This window comes from Penaeus chinensis, chromosome 40, assembly GCF_019202785.1.
Source record: "Penaeus chinensis breed Huanghai No. 1 chromosome 40, ASM1920278v2, whole genome shotgun sequence".
NCBI classification, from domain to species: domain Eukaryota; kingdom Metazoa; phylum Arthropoda; class Malacostraca; order Decapoda; family Penaeidae; genus Penaeus; species Penaeus chinensis.
The window spans coordinates 17,453,226-17,475,366 of NC_061858.1; the positions used below are offsets into that span (position 1 = coordinate 17,453,226).

Below are 22,141 nucleotides of genomic sequence, written 5' to 3' on the forward strand. Positions count from 1 at the left end.
AAAGAAGGAAAGAAAGAAAAGAATAAAAAGAAAAAGAAGAAAAAAAAATAATTTCTAGAGCTGAATATGGAATACGCAATAACATGGATATTAAGTTCATTTTATGATGGAATTATTTTAGGAAAACAGAGCTGCCGTATTTGCAAGCAGAAAAACCTTGATAATTAAATTAATTGCGTTAGAATATATAGAGTAGATAAAAGAAGAGAGGGGAGGGAACAAGGTAAGGATGGGGTGGGGGGAGGAGTGGAATAAGGCAGGGGGAGGGGGGAGAAAGATGCAACACGTGACGTAAAATATTCATGAACTCTTAACAGAAAGTTATGTAAAGTACTGACCCTCTTTCAACATGACATAGGAGTAATCAAAACACCCAAACTTTGTTAAACATATATACATCCTTGCAAACCATAGCATGAAGTCAGAGCAAAGTACGGAGGGGGCCGAGTGTGGAGGGGGAGGGAGGGGGACGAGTACGGGGGGGGGGAGGGGCGAGTACAGGGGGAGGGGGAGATCTCGGCACTCTAATCACAAACGTTCAGTCGGCGCGCACACGTGGGGAGGAACGTACGGTGTCTTGTGTTCACGCTAAGCCTCTGCTGATTTTGATTTCGTCGCTGTGAAGTAACGCTTGTTCTCCCAAGTTTCTGATGAAGTGCAAGAGTTGAGGTATTTTCTTTTTCATTTATTTATTATTAACTTTTTGAGGTATTTGTTCTCGCCACTGCCTGTGGAACTTTTTTCTCGTTATTGCTTGAGGTATTAAATTTATTCATTATCATTTTCCCCTTTTCTCTTATATCTATTTATTAGCTTTGGTTTACCTTGAATGTTTGTCATTGGATTGATTTATTCAAGTCTTCGAGTCAGACAAACACACAGAATCGTGAACAGGACGGACGATGTTTAGGATGATAACTCGATATCAGTAACAGAATGGTAACGTTATTCCACAGTGAAAATGTAATGTTGACTGTGTTTGCGTCTAAGGTAGAATGGTATATTAATACTTGCAATTTTGGTATTGATGGATGGCTTGTAATGCATACAACGGAAATATAATACTTTGATAGAACGTATCTTCGTTACTGCAGGGTCAGGCGTTCACACCGGCTTCCGCCAAGAGATAAGAACTCCAACGCGTGTATTCTGTTAAAATGGAGAATGCAGGCCTCGCCAAGGCGTTTCTCCAAGCTCTCTCTTGCCAGAAGGTTCGTCGGTCTGTGCCGGAGTGCCGTCGTAGGTGCGGAGTCCTCAGCGACCACTTGTTGCTATGCCAATATCATGACGCTCAGCGGTTGACGCTGCGCCGGCTTTCATGAATCCCTGATCCCCCTTTGGAATGGATTTTAGGGGGCGGATGGGATCCCCAGAAATAGCACGTGTCTTTAATCACGTTATGGTATTGTAATTATGATTATAATTTGCGTTTACCGCACAATTTATTTGAAATAATTTGTGCCCTCCTTATCTATCAGGTGTAGTGTCATCAATATAGGGCCTGTTCGCGAACAAATGTAAATGTACTCTAAATATCACAAGCAATTTCTCCTTACAAAAAAAAAAAAAAAAAAAAAAAAAGCCTTACCTGAAATCAAAGATTCATATTTAGATTCCGATATAAGCTGCGCACTCAGTCATTTTCTGAAAACCTGTAAGTAGGGTAGGTGGCAACACTCCGTGAACACAATTCCATGAGACTAACTCGCTTTGGATTTTCATTTTACTCTAGAGAGACATATCAAATATTTGTACCATATTATATAAAAGATTAGAATATAATTGTGCAGTAGAAATATTGCAGGGTTGGAGGTAATTATGGACGACCTTAGTAACAATAGACCGAGACCTCTCTACCGTGTAATACTAAAGTTATCTACCATGAAGGACCAGCTGATTAAACTTTTTCATTAGAACAGTTCCAATCCATAAAATGAACAGATCATAATGGACAAACTAATATATACTGATAAAAAAACAACAAAAACACTAAACGAAGGAGTTATCCTGCAGAACTCGGAGGAGAAAGTAAAGACAAGAGTATTGGGGTTCTGTTTCAACTGAACCTTCTGCTTCAAATTTAGGGTCATGTTCAGTTTCTTTATTACTTCATTTTTTCACAATTCCTTTGATAGTTGTAGTGATACATGCTGGCTTAAATCTGTCTGTCGAGATGTTTATTGTGGTTCCAATAGGAAATCCAGGTGTGCTTTCCTTTCCTCTCGATGACTGTAGGGTTCAGTGTAAGGAGCTTCTAATGGTCGTCTGACACTGTCTACCCTGAGTCATATACAAGTACAACTTTCTTATTCCTTTGGTACAATTCCTCGAGTTATCTGATGATAGATAAGCTAGTTTTTGTATGACTTTACTTGAAAAGTCTGTTGGCTTTTGTCAAGATTTGGTAAAAGGAGTGATGTTACTGTAACAGTTAATACCGGAGAATACCCATTATCTAATGGTGCATTCCGAGTAGAACAATAGGCAAGGCATCTATCCAGCCTTGCTTACGAGACATTATAGCCGTTTTCAAGGTACGGTGCTGTCTTTCAATGAGCCCGTTTAATTGTGGATTATATGATAATGTACCAAAGCCATGAAAATTAACTAGCATAGCTAATTCCTAGAATATTTCCCTTTCAAACTGTACTCCTCTAAAAGTGACATGAACTGGTACTCCGAATCTTCTAATCCAGTAAATAGTGGGAATGCTTCTATCATATAGTATTGCAGTCATTATAATCAAAATTTAACGTACTTGATTTAAGTGCTGTTATGTGGGGTATCGCAAACGAACGTGTTGTGGCTGTCACCATGAATACAGGTGCCTTCGGGGTCTAGACAGTCTAGATTGATCATCAGACATCTCGAATGTTGTCCGAAGATTGGTGGAGTCGTCCTCCAACAAAGCCAAAGGGATTTGTGGTCTGTCGATAATGTCAGGATTAGTCAGTTCTCCAAGCTTGGGTGTTGTATACTGGGGTTACCTGTTTTTGAGGTGGGCTTGGTTGAAACGCCTCGTTTTTGGTTAAATTTATTTTCACTGATTTATAGCTTACATTCTCTGACATAATTCTAAGATATGAGGTTTGGGGGCATACATTGATGATAATTATGGATGACCTTAGGAAAAAATCCTGAGATATCATACCGCGTTACGTTGCAAGTAACCACTATGAGGGGACCAGCTGATCACATTGCTTTTCATTATAACAGTTCCAGTCCATGAAAGAGAATGAGAGATCATAATGGAAGAATTAAACTAATGAATTAAATTAATTTATGTTTAGCTTACCGCATAGATTGCTCACTTCGTTGACTCTAAATACCACATTTATTCTTCAAGTATTCTCTCCACAAGTGAATTATGTGCTTGCATATGATTCCGGACTCTAAGTACGGTCATTAGACCCGTATTTAGAGACTTAGGCCGAAAAATCCGAAGGGAAGTCATCTCATGCACTTGTTGCCAACTGAGAGCATTGTCAACTACATTACTCCTAATTTCTTAGTAATAAATCTATATTTATGGTGTTTTGTCACTTTTCATAAAAGATCCAACATGATGCTTGCTAATCAAAAATTAAAATTAACTACCCACCTTGCATCTGTTTCCGATCCGTAAATGAGGCTGAATGACTTACTTCATTCCAGTAATCCTTGATTTTCTTGTAAATGATTTCAAAATAATAAATTTACTTGAGCCGTTACTTGCACGCAGTTTACTTCATTCATAATATAGGCCTATGATTTTTGGGAAGACTGCATTCAATTAACTATATTAACCCTGTTCATTAATTTCCTCAACTGTGGGTAGAGTAATTTACCAACTCATCAGATTTTTCCTACTATATCTTGGGGACATTTTGAAAAGAGAGAGAGAGAAAAAAACTTACATGCCTTGTAAACGTAATTAGGAATAACAACCTACTTAAACTATACGGTCGTGGCTTATGGCAGGTCCCTCTTTTCAGACTGTATCCTATATTTGAACAAAGTGGCAACTGATTTTGAATCTACAGGTGCAGCAAGTTCCCAAACGCATGACCAATAAAATCTGCAAAGGTAAGCACAGCATGAAAAAATATGCAACACTGTATTTCTAATAGGGGGTAACTCTTATTTCAGCAAACACCTGGTTAAAAGGATAAAGATGCATGCATATATGTCTGTGGCTATTGATAGTATACATACATAAATTTTACATACACATACAGTAAAAACACACAAACTAATTTGTCATGTTTCACAATAGACATAACTGGCAACTTATCTTGAACTCTGGAGTATTCCGATTCTACAAGTATTTTTAAAAATATAAAGTATTTTGAAAAATACTGAAAAAAGTAAAGCATACATAAATGCAATTATTATTATTATTTTATATTATTATCATTATTCTTTTTACTGCAGAATGTTCAGTGTAAGTTGCCAATGTTAGACGCTAAAACAAGCGTGAACAATCACCCACACCCACTCGCACGTAAAAGCATATTATGGATAATATTGATAATATCAGGAAAGGATAAATATCGACAATAAGAATACGATGACAGTGATATTGATAGTGATGATGATAACGCATTAACGACGTAAATGATGTGAAATAGTATTAATGATGAAATATTGTTAATAGTAAGTCATGACAATATAGGACAGTGGCAGCCATAATGATATCAATAGGGATAATAAAATAAATTATGATAATAACTGGGGCGAATGTTAATAACGAACCCTATAAAACAAGCTTACCTGCTTGTTTTATATTTCCAAATTCTATAGAATAAGCAGGTTATGTCATCAGGGGAAGGCGGTCATACAATCAGGCTTAGAACACAAAAATTGTAAGCTTACATGTTGGCGTTCAGGATTACACCAATGTGCCGTCTCTATTTTATCAATATCAGGGGTAGCAGGGGCATTCTGCCCCCTGGGAGTTCTGCGTCCCTGCCCCTAGCTAGCAGTTGGGATCGGGCTGGCAACCCGGTCCTGTAAAAACTATCACCAGCAGGCAAACCAAGCAACGAGAGAGGGGGTCAAAACCATCCCAGAGGAGGTGACAGGGGCTTATCCGATCGGAATGCCTGGTATGAAGGGTGTAGGGCAAAGCCCTCCCAGGGAATCCTGCACCCTGAGTCTACCCCCCCCCCCCCGGCACCCCCTCTTCCTCCTTGGGAGGCTTGCCTGGTTGTACCGAGGCATCCCCACAAATGGGGCCAATCTGTAGTGAGCGTACTGTATAGCGGCCAGGAACATCCTGTGCGTTTATGGTACCAAAGACGAAATTTACACCGCTGGACTTGGCATTCCAATCCTGGCATTGCAGCTAAAGAGATCGACCATATTCTTGTGGATACTCGCTGGAGAATCCTTCAGAACTGTAGAGTTTTTAGGAGTGCTGAGTTCTTTGCTACCAACCACAGACTTGTTGCAAAACTAAGGCTCTGCCTCAGATCAAGACGCATCCTAAGATCTCACCGGAAGGTGTTTCATCTCGAGAGGCTCAAGAGTGAGGAGGTGGCTCAGGAGTATGCAATGGCAGTCTCAAATCGGTTTGAAGTGCTGGACACTCTACAGGACCCTGCTGAACTGTGGGATACCTTTCAGCGGGAAACCCTGTCAACTGCTGAGGAGTGCCTTTGGGTCCGACCTCGGCGAAGGAGTCTCGGAAGAGACGCTGAATGCTATAGAGATGAGTCTTGCATAGGGAGCTATCTCTCTTTGCTAGGGCCTCTTTCAGAATGGAACAAGAAAAGTACGTTAGGGGCATCATGGAGGAGTTGGAAGGCCATTTTGCCAAAAATGACCTTCAACCTGCTTTCCAAGCCCTGAGGGATCTCTGGTCGAAGTCCATCTCAACTGGGCTTGGTGAGGTCAGAGTATGGTCACGTTGAGTTGGAGCTGGGTGACTATAGGGCCCACTGGACTGAGTACTTTGAGCAACTGTATAGGGTAGATCCTCCATCTTCACAGCTCCCCTTGGCTGGCACAAAGCTACTAGTGGCTGATCCACCAATCAGTGAGGCACCACCTTCCATTGAAGAGGTGAGAAGGGCGGTCTCTAGGCTGAAGAGTGGAAAGGCTGCTGGTGTCTATGGGATTGCTGCATTGAAGGAGAGTGCAGAAGCCATGATCTGTAGCTTGCATGCTGTCCTGTCTGCCGTTTTAGAGGCTATCCCCATCTGGAAAGGCGAAGGGGACCAAAGGGACTGTGGCAACTACAGAGGTACTACATTGCTCAGTGTACCAGGCAAGGTCCTTGCTCATCTGCTCATGGCGTGAGTGTACGACCACCTTTTATGAGCACAGAGACCTGAGCAGTCTGGTTTTACACCAAGAAGTCAACTGTAGACCGTGTCTTAGCTCTTCGTGTCCTTGTGGAACGCCGACTTGAGTTTCAATAAGGTGTGCTTGCAGCTTATGTTGATCTCAAGAAGGCTTTCGACTCAGTGCACCAGGAGAGTCTGTAGCCTACTGGGTCTTTGTGGGATCCCCCCTGGAATTATTGGTTTCCTGTTTGGCCTGTATACAGATACCGAGAGTGCTGTCGAGTGGGGGGGGGGGGGGGGGATCTCTGCCTTTTTCCCGGTGTTTGCCGGGTTGAGACAGGGATGTGTCCTGGTCCCAACCCTTTTCAATACTTGTATGGACTTGATACTTGGCCGTGCCATGGACCGTAATTCCTGTGGGGCATCAATTGGTAATTTTAAGGTCACAGACCTTGATTTTGCCGATGATGCAGTGATTCTAGCGTAGACGTTGGAGGTCATGGAAATAGCTCTGTGCTGCATGAAGAGGCGAAGCCATTTGGACTCGGTCAACTGGACTAAGACCGAGGTCCAGGAATTTGGGGACTTGTTGCATGTCGATGTTCAGTCTGTGCGAGCCTGTGGCGAGAACATTGAGGTCTTGGATAGCTTCACTTATCTTAGTGTAGTGCAGAGCGATGGAAGTTCCAATCGGGAAGTCACTCGATGACTCAGTCTGGCCTACGGTGTTATGGACTCACTTTTGGTTGAAGCAAGTCGATCAGATCCGCCAAAATGAGCTGGGGGTGGGAAGGAATCCTGCATGGAGGCTTGCTCAGGGGGACGCCAGTAGGTGGAGGCAAAGGCTGGGCCCGGCAAAGCGCAGCCATGCATATGCCCCCTTATGGTGATGATGAGCCGACACTTAATACTTGTGGTCTGCTTGTGTTTTGAACTTTTAAAACTATAGAGCGCTTTTTGGAATGTGCTCCATTCTGTTGAAAGTTTGTTTGAATACAGATCCATTTACCATTTTGTATATGCAAGTACACAACACATTATGAAGTCACATTGCTAACAAAGACTGTGTATTACAGAATCCTACATAACGAGCATTAACTTGGAAATAATAAAATCAGCATAGACTAGATGATTGGTGAAATGCTTGTTGGTAAGTATCGATAATCTCGATTACGTTTACGTTCATTTCTAGATTATACATCTTCCATATACATATTGATGCATTTGTACATTCATCTGTGCTCTCCACATCTATACTTGTGTTAGGCAATGAAGTGGTAGCATCCTCGCCTAGCAATCTTTCTGACCTGCCAGTCGGTGGTAACCCCGGCCATTCCTTACAGACAGCCGGAAGCTAATGTCATGATAGCCCATCAACAAACCGAAATTATTATAACTATTATATATATGTATATACATATGTATATATACACATATATACGTATACGTGTATATTTTATTTATTTATTTATATATACATACACATACATACATACATACACGTCGGTGTGTGTATATGTGTGTGTTTGTGTGTGTGTGTGTGTGTGTGTGTGTGTGTGTGTGTGTGTGTGTGTGTGTGTGTGTGTGTGTGTGTGTGTTTATATATATGTACATATTTGTATATACATATATATAATACATATATACATATACACACACAAACACAAACACAAACACACACACACACACACATACATACACACATACACACATACACATACACACAAATTTACACACACGCACACGCTCACACGCACGCACACACTTTTACATAGACGTACACATATATGTCTAAAAGTTTATATGTAATACATACGTATAGTACTTATTTATTGTATTTATATAGTATATATGTACATATGTGTGTATATATAGATATATTGTATTTATATAATATGAATATATATATGTATATATATGTAATATATAGATATATTTCATTTGTATACAGTATATACATTGTATATGTATATATCTGTATATATATTTATATATATGTATTTATATATATATATATATATATGTATATGTATGTGCGTGTATATATATATATATATATATATATATATATATATATATATATATATATATATATATATATATATGTTTATATGTGTTTATATCTGTATAAATTTAAAATGTATAAACGTATATGTATATATATAAAGAGAGAAGAGAGAAGAGAGAAGAGAGAAGAGAAGAGGGCCATCTGACAAGCGAGGGGCGCCGCGATAATAAAGATAATGATGTCAGTAGTGTTATTGACAACATACTACCCAACATTTGTCATCTAATCATCGCTACCGTGGTCTCCCGCCCCCCTTATCCCGTATTGTGGCCCTCTTGCCCCTCCCCTTACTTTCTACTCCCCAACCCTTCCCACTCCTCTACCCCCACCTACTTCCTTCCCGACCTCCTAGTTTGCCACGAATACTGCGCCATCTTTAGGGGGCGTGTAGAAACATAAGCAAGGATGTGAGAGTAGGTGGACTTATGCTCGTGTGTCTAGTGTATATTGATAACCTGTGTGGTAAAATGCAATATTAGTAGGGAAAACCACACATGGATAGTTTCCGTCGTATTGACTGTATTTACAGGAAAAACAAATAAAAAATAAAAAATTACGGTATCAATGTTATCCAGTAGCGCGATATATAATCTCTTATCAGTTACTCTGAATATTGAGGTCATGTGCACAAGAGGCCTGTCCCAGAAGTTGAATAGGGAAAGCGGTCGGTTGGAGTGGAGGGGGTGGGGGGTTCAAATTCATATATGTGTAGAGAATCATTCACGGGAACATCAAGTCCCGTTAGGAGAAATTAACCAAGGCATAAGTTCAAACCACCTGACTGGAAACTTCATTCATATGAATGGTCGGGCACAAATGAGCATTGGTTGCTTACTCCTTTACAGTTTTGCACATCTAGTAGGAACGTGTTAGGTTCGGCTGTCAATAACTGCTGTTGTGCTGTCAGTGCGTGTCTTCATAGCGCAGACGGTCATGTTGGTGCTGACGACCCTGCTGAAGCAGATGTCGGCGCAGCTCCCGAGGAATTAATTATATCATTAGTAATACTTCAGTTAAGTTCTGAAAATCTACATAACCTGACAAATATATTCAGCTCCAAAGAAAAATGTAATCAAATACATATCAGGGTTTTGTGACCTCTAAATGCTCACTTTCAAAGCAGCAATGTATAGAATGTGATTGTCTTCTATTTTAAGTGAATTTTAAAATGATCAGAATGACTATTATATATTATCGATCCCTGATGCTAGCTGGCCTTCCTCGGAGGACAGCGAGACCAGATAAGCTTGAGGTTTGACATTTCAAGGCAGAGGGTTTTTTGCAGCTGGTTCATGACTCACACTAAAGTGTTGAAAGTGCAGGATCAAATCAATCACTCTGCCTAGTGGCAGAATGATTGATTGTCCTGCTACTTCTGGGTGTCATCTTGGAATGTCTTTGATGTCTCAGTATTACGCACATACACTACCTGCTATGCAAAATATCCAGTTACACTTATATTGTGTGAAATAGCGTCCTCTCCATACCCTAGATAAAAATATCGACATGGAAACGGACTACTTGGTAACTTGGTAACCCTACACCTTGTCCCCAACATGATAATATTGATATTGATAATGATAATAATATTAATGCTTACAATAATTGGTAATGGCAATAGATGATAATAGTAATATGACAATTATTATTACAAATGTTATTTTCATAATGATAATGATAATAATGATACTGATAATAATTGTAATGATGATGATCATGATAACTGTAATTAACATGATAATGATTATAATGATCAGGATTTTAATGATGATAATGATAGTAATAATCAATGTTAATGATAACAAACCATGATAATAATGTAATTATTATCAAATGATTAATATCAATGGTTACAATGCAAAATGAATGTGCACTATATAAAAATGCAGTAGTAAAAAATGTTGATGGTTAGATGTGCTAGCATCAAATGTTCTACAGCAGTTTAACATAGTTTGGTATTGAAAAGGGTCAAGAGGGGTGAGGGTAGATAGGGTGAGTAAATGGGTAAAAGTTGGGATTTGCCAAAGGGTGATTTGATCAAAGTTGTCAAAGGAAGAAGTGTGGGATTCTACAAGGGTGGTCATGGAGTTGGGATGGGATTTTCAAAAGGGAGTTGAAGGGATAACAGGGAAGGAAGGGGGGGGGGGGGGTGATGTAGATGAAACGGGTGTGTGTGTGTGTTGGGAGAGGGTAGGAGGAAGGGGCGTAGGAGAAACCTGTAGGATGAGGATGGATGTCGGCAGTCATGTAAAGTGTAGAGGGAATGAGAGCAGGGAGAATGGAGGATGGCATGAGGTATAGGTATGCTATTTTGGGTCATGATTGGATATTTTTGAATGTCATCAATGGAGTAGGGAGTAAAAGAAAAAGCCTCGTTGATGTGCTTCCTTAAATAAAGCGAGGCTAAGTTTGAATCTGAGGACTGCTACCTCAGACTCAAAGTTGTAGGTAGGATCGCCCCTAAAGAAAATCATAATTGGGACCATAGCCAGGTTGGGGACATATTTGGCAGCAGGTTGTGGAGTGACAGTGCATAGCAGGGTGGCCAAAGTGCCAACATTTCTGACAGGAAAGGTGTCGATATGGTTTGACAGGGCAGGATTCTTCATCAAAATAAACTTCATAGGGGAGGTCATGTCTATTGAAGATAATTTTGGCAATATTGGTGGAGGACTTCGGTGGCCTCTGGGGGAAATAGTGTAACACTACTGCTACTGCATCATAGTCAACGAGGCAGGCAAGCAAGTAATTTTCAGTCTGACTAATCCTTGTCATAGACAGAGTAATCAGCAGGGAAGATGGAAATAGTTCTTGTAGAAGTATTGAGGGAAGAGTGTTATTGGACAGGAATAGGTATACCAGGGAGGTCATGTAGGGGAGAAAATGCATGAGCTTGTGACTCATATATATTAGTGATAAATAAATAATGATTTAGTTTTATTCCATTTGTTACAATGGATATTCTTGGTGTGACCCGCTGTCTGTTTTATTTTGCTTCTAAATTACCCCCTGTGTGCAAGGGTTACCATCTACTGGCGGTGAGGGATTTGAACACAGGTCAGCAGTATTGCTAGACGAGATTGCTACTGCTGAACCACACACTACACTAACAAGGTGTAAATGACTAGAACGGCTGAGGAAGGAAACTGCTTGCTTGTTTTTGGAGACATTGTTAGAATAGTCATGATCAAAGAAGAGCCTGGGCGCGGGGAATTGGAAAAGTTTATATTATTTTGGCTATTGAGAAAATGTCCCTAAAAAGGTGCAAAATTAATAATGGCCATGGTAAGCCTGGTGTCTGTGGGGTCATCCAGGAGCAACCCAAAGGCAGCCTTTTATCCGTATAACACAACTCTCACGTTTTAGGTAGTGGACAGAAGGGGGGGGGGGGGGGGGGAGAAGAGAAGGAAAAGGAAAGAAAGAAAGAAAGAAAAAAAAAACCACTTAGTTGAGCTGAGAGCTAAGACCCAAGATAGGGGAGATCTCTAACATTGACCTAAGTCTCTATCTCCTAAGCCTCACTACAACAACAACGGGGATGGGATTTGGGGGGATATTATTAGAAATATTGCAATAATTGACACTGATAAATTGTCATGATATTTTTTGTTCTATTGTTATTTTAATTTTATTAACAACAATAACAATAATGATTATTTGTATTGCTCCTATTAATAATTATTATTACTAACATTGATAATCATTACTAATATTAATAATTTTTGATATCATCTTCCTTGTTATCTTTATCATTATTATTTTTATTGATGTTAATATAACTATCACCATTATTCTCATTCCCATTGTCATTAACAAAACCATTGCCATTAGTATTAACATTATTATTCCTACAAATGTCAACTATATCCATTTCTGCCCATGATGTAACTGTACACTCCCAAGGAAGACCCTTGACGCCTTGCATAGATCAATAGCAGCCAAATTTTGTGTTCATCCAGGTATCAGATTAGTGAAAAGACATTAGTAAGAAATTAGAAATAGGAGTAAGATCTTGTATCCTGGCCATAAACACACTGGACTTTCGCTATGCAGACAAAAAAAAAAAAAAAGAAAAAAAAAAAAAAAAAATGGGAGTAGAGAGAAATAAAGGCGCTGGATTACTCACTGACTTGAGGAACTGCTTCTTTTGATACCTTCATGTAACCCAGTTTCTATATGTCTACAAGAGATGACCAGGGATAATCATCCAAATTCCCTGAGAGGATTCCAAGTTCAAGACCGTTATGGGACCTTTGATAATGACCTCGTGCAGGTGTATTAGCAGTGATGGTATGTCAGGGTATTCCCTTTCAGGCCATCTACCTGCAGACGACACAGCAAGTGAAGGCCACGAGGATTGCTTGACATGACCTAACACTGTTGCATCCATCTACCTTCCACATAAACTCAACACAGATGAATTGGCAGATCTTGGGAAGTTGCCTCCATTCCTGCTCTTGGGAGATTTCAGTGCTTGGCATCGCCGCTGGGGAGACACTTCGTAATGCAGGGATCTCTGAAACATTTTCAGTGTGTTGAAGATGCTGTTGATCACTTCCTATCACGAATTCACCTTAGAAAAAGTATCCATTTCCAAAAAATAGGGGGCAGTACCGTCGACTTCCGGGATTGTGGTGGTTTGATGAACACCAACAAGCTGTCAGAACAAGAAAAGCTGCCTTAAAGCAACTGAAATGACAACCCAGCAATGTGATCTTGATCTGTTACAAAATGACCCGATCCACGGCCAGGCGATTGCAAAAGGAGGCTACATGGATGTTGTGGAGAAAGTGTCTCCTTGGGATTAACTTTGAGATCCCCTAAGCATTGGTATAGGACAAGGTGCACAAGATTGCTGGGAAGAGCACATCAATGTCAACACCTGCTTTGAAGATGAATTGCATAATCCTCAGAGACAAAAAACAAAATAAAAAAACAAAAAGATGTTGCAAATGAGCTTGTTAAATCCATAACAGAGATCTCAAAAGCATCTCACACCACCTGATTCTCCAACGTTCGTGCTGAACAGGAATGGCATCCAATGTTCTTCAAATGGATTACAGCAGAACTTCCATACAACAGTATGCCACTTTTTCACAGGGAGATGGATTCTGCATTGCAGCTTTGCGGTTAGACTGCCTCAGTAAGTGGCTATATTCCATACCATATGATATCTCACTTAAGGAGACTCCCAACAATTCCTATTGGACCTATTCAATAGGATCTTTAGGGATGGCACAGTGGCCATCCACTTGGAAAGAAGTTGATGGAGAAAATGGTAAACCAGGTTCCCATGGTTGCTAGAAATGGAAAATGTACTGACCCCACATTAATATGAGTGCAGAAATAGAGATCGACTACAGATGTCCTTGTGAGAATGGTGACTGCTATACAGCAGTGACATTACACTGTTAGCATGTTAGGAAGATCAGCTGGAAGGGGTCCCACAAGGAAGGGTCTTAAGTGTACCCCAGATAACAATTGCTATTAATGACATTGTAATGGTTGTCCCAAGTGCTGTCTCGTTTAGTCTGTATGAGGATAACTTCACACTGTACTGCTTAGGGAAGCTTACAGGATGTGCAAGGACACATGCAGGACTGCAGTAAATCAAGTTGTGTAGTGGGCAACGTACCATGGGTTCCAATTCACTCCAAGTATGCCCATGGCTCTGCAGTTTCATAGAAGAGGAAAGTTCCATCTATTTAGGTGTAATCCCTATTGTATTTTGAGGTGAAGTACTTGGGTCTATTTTTTGACTCAAGGCCTATGTAGGTGCCTCAAATCAAACATTTAAAGGGGAAGGCTACACACAAAAGTATTTTGTGTGTTCTTTCTCACCTGATTTGGGTGCAGACCTTACAACACTTCTGCGATTTTACCGAGTGCTTATTCTTAGCAAACTTAGATGTGAGGCTTATCCATCTGCAATTCCCACTGTTTTCTTAATGCTAGACTCAGTTCATACTGAAGCTCTAAGAATCTGTACAGGGGCTTTCAGGTCTTCATACTGGAACTACATGAACCTGTTTCACTACACAAAACTACAAAGGATTTTGGGATCTAAATCCAAATCAATTTTCAACCCCCTTGAAGATGATCAATCTTATTTTGTGGAAGGTCTTAAGGTTCTATCACTTGGACCTCCCTCTATTCGAGCTTGATTTGGTCAGAATAGGGAAAGGAGAGAGATCCGAAATAGAAATCAGGGATAGCTTTCCTCAACACACTTCCAAGTACCAAGGATCAGATGCAATATAAGCAGATGGTTTGAAATCTGAAAATGGTGTGGGCTTTGCAGCTGTGAGCAGGAGGAAGACTGCATTTGGCAGTTTTTCTTTGACTACCTCGATCTTCACTGCAGACTTACATGCCATCCTTGCAGCAGTCAAAATGGCTAGAGATCTTAGGAACCATCCTGTTGTAATGTATTGCGACTCTAGTAGTGTTTTACAAGCAATCAAGAGCTTACTTCATCACATCAGTGGTAAGAGAGGTTTAAGACTGGCTTGCACTGATGTTAGAACTTATGGTAACTGTTTTGGGTGCTAACACATGTTGGTGTTTATGGAATGAGCGAACTGATTGGAGAGTCAAGGCAGCTGCTGCTAAAACCTGTGATGCTCATTTTCCTCTCCCACACATATATATTTATATTAAAAATATATCAAAGCTGACGGGGGCACATGGCCGCATCCACCCTTTGCTTCCAGTCTCCAGACAGGCCCTCAACGATAGGACTGGTCGAGCTGCCCAAGTCATGACCTCCTAGGCTGTCCCACGGGCCTCCACCCCCCAGGATTATCTTGCAAAGACAAAACTTGATGGGCAGGGTCATCCACACGGAAATGAGCTAGGTTCTTATATAGCTTGAGTTTCCGGTCCTATATTATGCAGGTAACAGGTCCCATGCCAGTCTCACGGTGTAGCCGTTGGTTGGACCTCAATCTCTGGGACCTAGCAAAGTTCTGGAGAAGGAGGCTGTTCCTGCTACTGGGACCAGCTCCTGAGTCATGAGTCCCAACAAACATCTCATAGCAAGCTTGATCACAGCTGGATACAGCATTGAAGTTGCCCAGAACAAAGCAAATGTCTTGCTTGGGGCAAAGGTCTGCCATTAATTAATGCTTCTTTCACATCAAGTTTAGAAATATCGGTAGGATCGTACCCAGTAATAAGAGACATGAAGCCAAAAACATGCATCAGTCTCAATGCCATAATATGCTCATTAATTTGTGTTACCTTTACTACCGAGGGGTGAAGTCGGCTGAAAATAGCTATAGCTACTCCCAGGAGATGTAACCACTACCATGGTCCGACCAGTAGTAGGTGTACCCACCCATAATGATTGTGCTGCTGCTGCAAGGACTGGTTGTTTCAAACGCCTACCCAGATAACACCTGAGGTTAAACCTTGGGCAGTCATGGCAGGCTGGGGGGGCCCAATGCCATACCTCATACTTGGACCAGGGTACAGATGGGAAGAGTAACTCTCACTCCCACCCTGTGCCCCAACATTTGCCCTCCCAATGGGACCCACAGCCCACCTAATTTGCTGGGTGGGAGGAACCCCTCCTGCCAGCATATTAATTTATTAGAGATGCTGTTGATTTCCTGGGGAGAGGAGGACTGGCAAGGCTCACCTCCCCCAAGTCGTCCATTAACCCCTGGGGGCTTAGGGGCAGGAGTTGTTACAAAGCCAGAACATGTTCACACGCTGGTGGGCCATGACTCTGTACCTCTTGGGCCTTCTGCTGCCCCAAGATCCCCACAGTTTAGTCTGGGACTACAAGGTGCCCATTTTGCATGGGTGGCCATGAGGAAGCACTGCAGAAGTCTATGAAGGAGAGGGTGTGAACTGGCAGGGGAAGCTTATGCAAAGTTGCTCCCTTTTTCGCACTAGGCTAGCTAGCGATGGCAACTGCAAGAAGGCATGCAAGAATGCAAGCACTATCTAAGCTACCACATCATTGCTTCACATCACCCTGAGCATGAAGCACCCACCCACATATATGTGCATATATGCGTATGTATATATTATATATGTAAACACACACACACGACTTTTAGGATTATTGCTAAGAACTCTGTGTATTTATGCGAAAGGAACACTGCAGAGACTGGAGTATCTAGAGTGAACTTAATTAAGTGTTCACGTAGTCTATTCACATAGTCCTTGCGGTCCTAGTCTGAACTGTGGAGGCTCTTGGAGCAGCAGGAGGCCCTAAAGGTACGGAGCTATGGACCACCGGCATGTGGATACGCCCTGGTTTCGTACTAACTCCTGCCCCCGCGCCCCGTGGGGTTAATGGGCGGCCAGCCAATCTCCTATATATGGGGCCACGTCGGTAGGGGTGGCAGAATTGGCGCCCACCCGGAGTGACTGCCCGAGGTTAGACCTCAGGCGGACGATCGGTTACCACAACTATCGAGGGAATTGAAGCAGCTTAGAGTTGAGGTGGCTGCTCTCTCGGAGGTGAGAAGACCTGGCAGCGGCACGATTAGTGTGGGTGGCTACACCTACTACTGGTCGGGCTGCAGCGATGGCCACCATCTCCAGGGAGTATCCATAGCCATCTTCAGCAGACTTCAACCCACAGTAGTCCAGTCGATGAGCGTATTATGGTAATGAGACTGAAGCTTTCATTTGGCTTCATGTCTCTTATTGCTGTATACGCTCCTACGGATGTATATAAACTTGAGGTGAAAGAGATGTTTTACGCCAAACTTGCATCAATGGTAGACAGTTGTCCTTGGCGAGATATTCGTATTGTTCTGGGCGACTTCAATGCGGCATCCGGCTGTGATCGAGCTGGCTACGAGATGTCTGTCGGTCCTCATGGCTCAGGAGCTGATGCTGGCAGCGAGATTTCTGGCTCCTGTTATCAGTGTTCTGACCAGCATCGTTGGACTTGGTACAGTGGTACGGGTAGTGTGGCCAAGGAGATTGACCACATCCTCGTTAGCACTCGGTGGAGGATCCTCCAGAACTGCAGGGTGTATCAAAGCGCCGAGTTCTGTGGAACTGATCATAGATTAGTTGTGGCTACTCTCCGGGTCCACTTTAGAACCCCCCGTCACTCAAATGAACACCCTAGCGTGTTTCATTTGGACAGATTGAGGGAGGACGAGTGTACCCGGGGGTTTGCCGAGGCTATCTCTGGTCGTCTCACAGCACTCGAGGGCCTGACAGACCCTGTTTTTATGTGGGATACCTTCAAGCGTGAAACGCTTGAGGCAGCTCAGGAATCCATTGGTGAACGCCCAAGAACAAGACAGAATTCCATCTCGCAGGAGACACTGGAAGCCACAGATGCTTGTTGTGCGGCTCGATTGTCAGGGGATCGCAACTTGTACCGCTCTCTGGTGCGCAGGACTAGGTCACTGTTGAGAAGGAATAAGGAACAGTTTATCAGTAATCTTGCAGAGGAGGTCGATAGCCATTTCCTAGTAAATGACCTTCATCCTGCCTACCAAGCCCTGAGAAAGCTGAACTCCAAGCCCTCCTCACAGACGACTGCAGTCCGCTCAGCAAGCGGCCAGATAATCTTAGATCCTGAAGGGGGGCGTGTCTGTTGGGCTGAGTATTTTGAGCAGTTGTATAAGGTTGATCCACCAACAGTTAACATGGATGCGGGTAATGTTGAGATTCCTCTGCCAGATCCTCCCTGACCGAAATCAAGGGGGCGATCTCTAAGCTGAAGAGTGGTAAAGCAGCAGGTGTTTGTGGCATCCCAGCTGAATTGTTAAAGGCTGGTGGAGAACCTATGGCAAGGGGCTTGCATGCAGTCCTGTCTGCCATCTGACAGACTGGTACCTTTCCCCCTGACCTGCTGAGGGGTGTGGTCATCCCTCTCTGGAAAGGGAAAGGGGTCGGTGGGACTGCAGCAATCACCGAGGCATTACACTACTCAGTGTACCAGGCAAGGTACTTGCGCACATCTTACTGAGACGTATCAGGGACCACCTGTTGAGTCAGCAAAGACCGGAGCAATCTGGATTCACTCCTGGTAAGTCCATAATAGACCGCATCCTGGCGCTTCGAATCATTGTAGAGCGCCGTCGTGAGTTCAGACGTGGGCTGCTCGCAGCCTACATCGACCTCAAGAAGGCGTTTGACACGGTGCATCGCGAATCACTCTAGGAGATTCTGAGACTAAGAGGAATTCCAACAAGGATTATTGGACTAATAGCAAACCTGTATACAGGCACTGAAAGTGCTGTAAAGTGTGGTGGGGGCCTGTTGAGCTTCTTCCCTGTTAGTTCAGGGGTGAGGCAAGGCTGTGTTCTTGCACCAACACTTTTCAACACTTGCATGGATTGGATACTGGGTAGAGCTACTGTCCAAAGTCACTGTGGAGCAACTCTGGGCAATATTAAGGTTACAGACCTTGACTTTGCTGATGATAATGCCGTGCTCTCTGAATCTCTGGAAACCCTAGTGGCGGCTCTTGATGCATTTAGCAATGAAGCGAAGCCCCAGGGGCTAGACGTCTCCTGGACCAAGACCAAGATCCAGGATTTTGCTAGTAGACCCTGTGCAGTCGGTACGTGCTTGCAATGAAAACATCGAAGTCACAAAGAGCTTCATATACCTCGGTAGTGCAGTTCACGACTCTGGGCTGTCAGACCAAGAAGTCAGTAGACGGATTGGCCTGGCAGCAGGGGACATGAAATCTCTCGAAAAGAGTATTTGGAGATGTCGGTACCTGTGCAGAAGGACCAAGTTACGTGTTTTCAAGGCCCTGATACTGCCAGTTTTACTCTATGGTAGTGAAACTTGGACACTATCTTGTGCTCTGGAATCTCGTCTTGATGCCTTCTGTAACAGATCCTTGCGCCGGATCATGGGGTACAGTTGGCGGGACCATGTGTCTAACCAACGGCTGCACCGGGAGACCGGTACAGGACCTGTTACTTGCACAATCCGTGATCGCCAACTCAGGCTATATGGCCACTTGGCTTGACTCCCGCAGGATGATCCTGCCCATCAAGTTGTCCCTGTCCGAGACAACCCTGGATGGAGAAGGCCTGTTTTGAGGAACTAGAGATGGGCCAGGCCCCTGCCTGGCGGCTTGCCATGAGGGACCCTCTTAGGTGGAAACGAAAGGTGGATGCGGCTATGCGCCCCTGCCGGCGTTAGCCCCAAAATGGTGATGATGATGTAGTCTATTATGAATTGTGAATTATGCAAATGGAAGGCCCAAAGCGGGTCACACGTTGTAGATAGTAATTGGATGTTTGGTCGTACCAATTACATCCTATGATTTGTTGCCTATTAGAAAATAAACATCAAGACAATTCCGAGGCACAAAATAGGGCCGAGATTTTATTACCGTACAGCAATATCAAGAATATCAAGACCTTGCAGCAAGGTCCTTCTGCACAAGTAACTAACCTTTTTAGATACTCCTGTCAAGTGAGTTCATGACTCCTGTTGGCAAACCAACTTATCTGTTGACTTTCTGATTCAACAATCCGTAGATATGAACTACACTCCTGCAATATACACCATTCTTGTTGACTTTCTTCTTGCTGGTACAGGCATACATTAACTGAGTAGGGTCTGCTAATAGAAGTCACAGAGACAGATTGGATAACAACATCTGGCCACAAGTGTTTCAGATAGCGGTCTCTAACATTTCACTGGAAATGAAAGTGAGTACTCTCTTGGTACACTGAACAGTGTAATGCCACAGTTTTGGTATCAGGCTGTTAGATGGTAGTTGGAACAAACAAGATTTGATCTAGAAGCTGTGGTTGGCATTACCTCTTGAGTGTAATCAGACCTTGTAGATTCCTTTGTAATAGCAATGCATCCATGGATCAAACCTATTAAAGTCTGCGGCAGAAAACACACATTTTTTATGTAATATTTCACTATCAATACTAACAGTGTCCATTCCCTGTCTGCTATTACTTCTGTTACCCACTATAAAGGGGAAGGAGTCATACCATTGAAGAATACGGTGAATATAACAAGACGAAGTAGACCAAACCAAACCATAACTTACTTGTGCTTCTTGACAACAAAGCACTTTAAGCAACTAGTGTGAGATACCAACAAGTACTCATAACTCATGTACCAGTAAATATAGCACAATAGTTATCATAGAACAATAATTTAGTGTGGCACCCATGAGATGGCTCATTACTTGCTGGAGCAATAACATCATAATCCCTTTCTGATATCATCCCACTATGTTAAGGGAATGGAGTCTGGATGGTGAAGGACTGTGCATCCTCTTTTAAAAATATCCCAATGGTTAGACTATGTACTGTTTTCAGAGAGAGTCCTTAAAAGAAGTTTTATTTTGTAATGAGGACATGAGAATACTCTGGAAGAAAATTCTTCCTTGCCTCAGCTGGGGAGGCTGTTGGTGAAGGAGGTACTTGCATCTGCTGTAGCTTAGTAAGCATGGATGGTAGGGCCGGATCTATTGTATTGGAGGGTGACATGCTGTCTTGACCTATTGGGCCAGATGGCTGTTGCTGACACCGTGCAGCCTTTATCACCCAAGCTAATTGAGAAGTTTCTGATTAATCATGGCCCTTTGTCAAGAATGGTTTTGGGAACTACTAATGTTCACGATCACCTTAATGAGCCTATAATCATGCTCTTCGTGGGTGTCCTATGATGGGCATGATCTACTATTGTCAGGTCAGTGGAATTCAGGTTCTGAACACCAATTTCTGCTACTGTATCTTGTGTGCTTTCTTGACTGGACCAACAATTTGGTTGTTGGTGATGGTGGCCCAATATGAGGGTTAACTTCACCAGCCTGCTGCTTAAAGTGGATACCACTGTATACAGGCTTTTTTCAACTGTGGAGAAGCTCATTTCTTTTCTTGATTTGCAACAGTTGGCAAAATGTTCTGGTTTGCCACAGGAATGGTAAGTGAATGAGACTGTAGGACATTTTGTTCTTTATATATGGTTGTTTACCTCCATCACAATTGCCAGCCTGAGAGGGTGCTGACTTGCATGAACAGTCAGCATGAGTAGAAGAATCCTGGCCACATCCTTGTGCTTCCTGCGTTTTCTAAAAAAAACAGACACAAACCAGATGGTTGTTGTGAAGATGGCCTTGAAGAAGATCTGCATGTTTAATCCATGTCTCCATGCAACTGCTTTGAGCTGAGGCAGTTCAACAAATCGGCCATGACAGAATAGTCATTCCACTGTTGCATGCCACTCCTTAACCCTTCCGAGGCGGGTGACGTCTTAAGATGTCTACCTAGAAGGGACAGGGCTTGGGTTACGTCTAAGAAATATAGGTCTGATTTTTCTCAGACTTATGATGGGGAATATTAGCTTATTTGTAATATAATACCATAGTATTAGTAACAAACCTTTCATATGATGCCTTATTTACAAAGTTGTAAGAAAAATTAGCTAGTAATTTGAATAAAATGAAAAGTGCCTTAGGAAAGTTGCGCTCTTTGGTGCTGCCGGTGAGTCCCATAGCTCCGGCAACCCCATTCGCGCTTTCTCTCTCTCTTTTTCTTCCCCCCCTCCCTCTCCTCCAAGCTCCATCATTATTACAACAAATTGCGTGTGTACGTGTATATGTGTGCATGTGTATGTGTGAGACCTCAGTGTTCATCCTTCATTCCAATTCGGATGGTTGTGGGCATTACTTAACACATTCTTCGAAATCAATGAGGAAGGTCATTGATTAACTCCTACTCGTATATCAATAAATGTACTTAATGTGGCAATGAAGAAGTAGGATCATTCACATATAAAACAGTAGGATCATTTTACTGCACTAAATCAATGCTATAGCAAAGAAAACAGCTTA

General features: G+C 42.5%; 1 protein-coding gene across 1 annotated transcript in view; it reads left to right on the forward strand.

Annotated features, from left to right (window-relative positions):
• Nucleotides 1-541: 541 nt before the first annotated feature.
• Nucleotides 542-22,141, forward strand: part of LOC125047134 (serine/arginine repetitive matrix protein 2-like) — a 61,296-nt gene continuing 39,696 nt past the window's right edge. The window contains exons 1-2 of the mRNA XM_047645248.1: nucleotides 542-669; nucleotides 3,975-4,065. The gene's annotated coding sequence lies outside the window, so the exon portion shown is untranslated. The remainder of the gene's footprint in view (nucleotides 670-3,974; nucleotides 4,066-22,141) is intronic.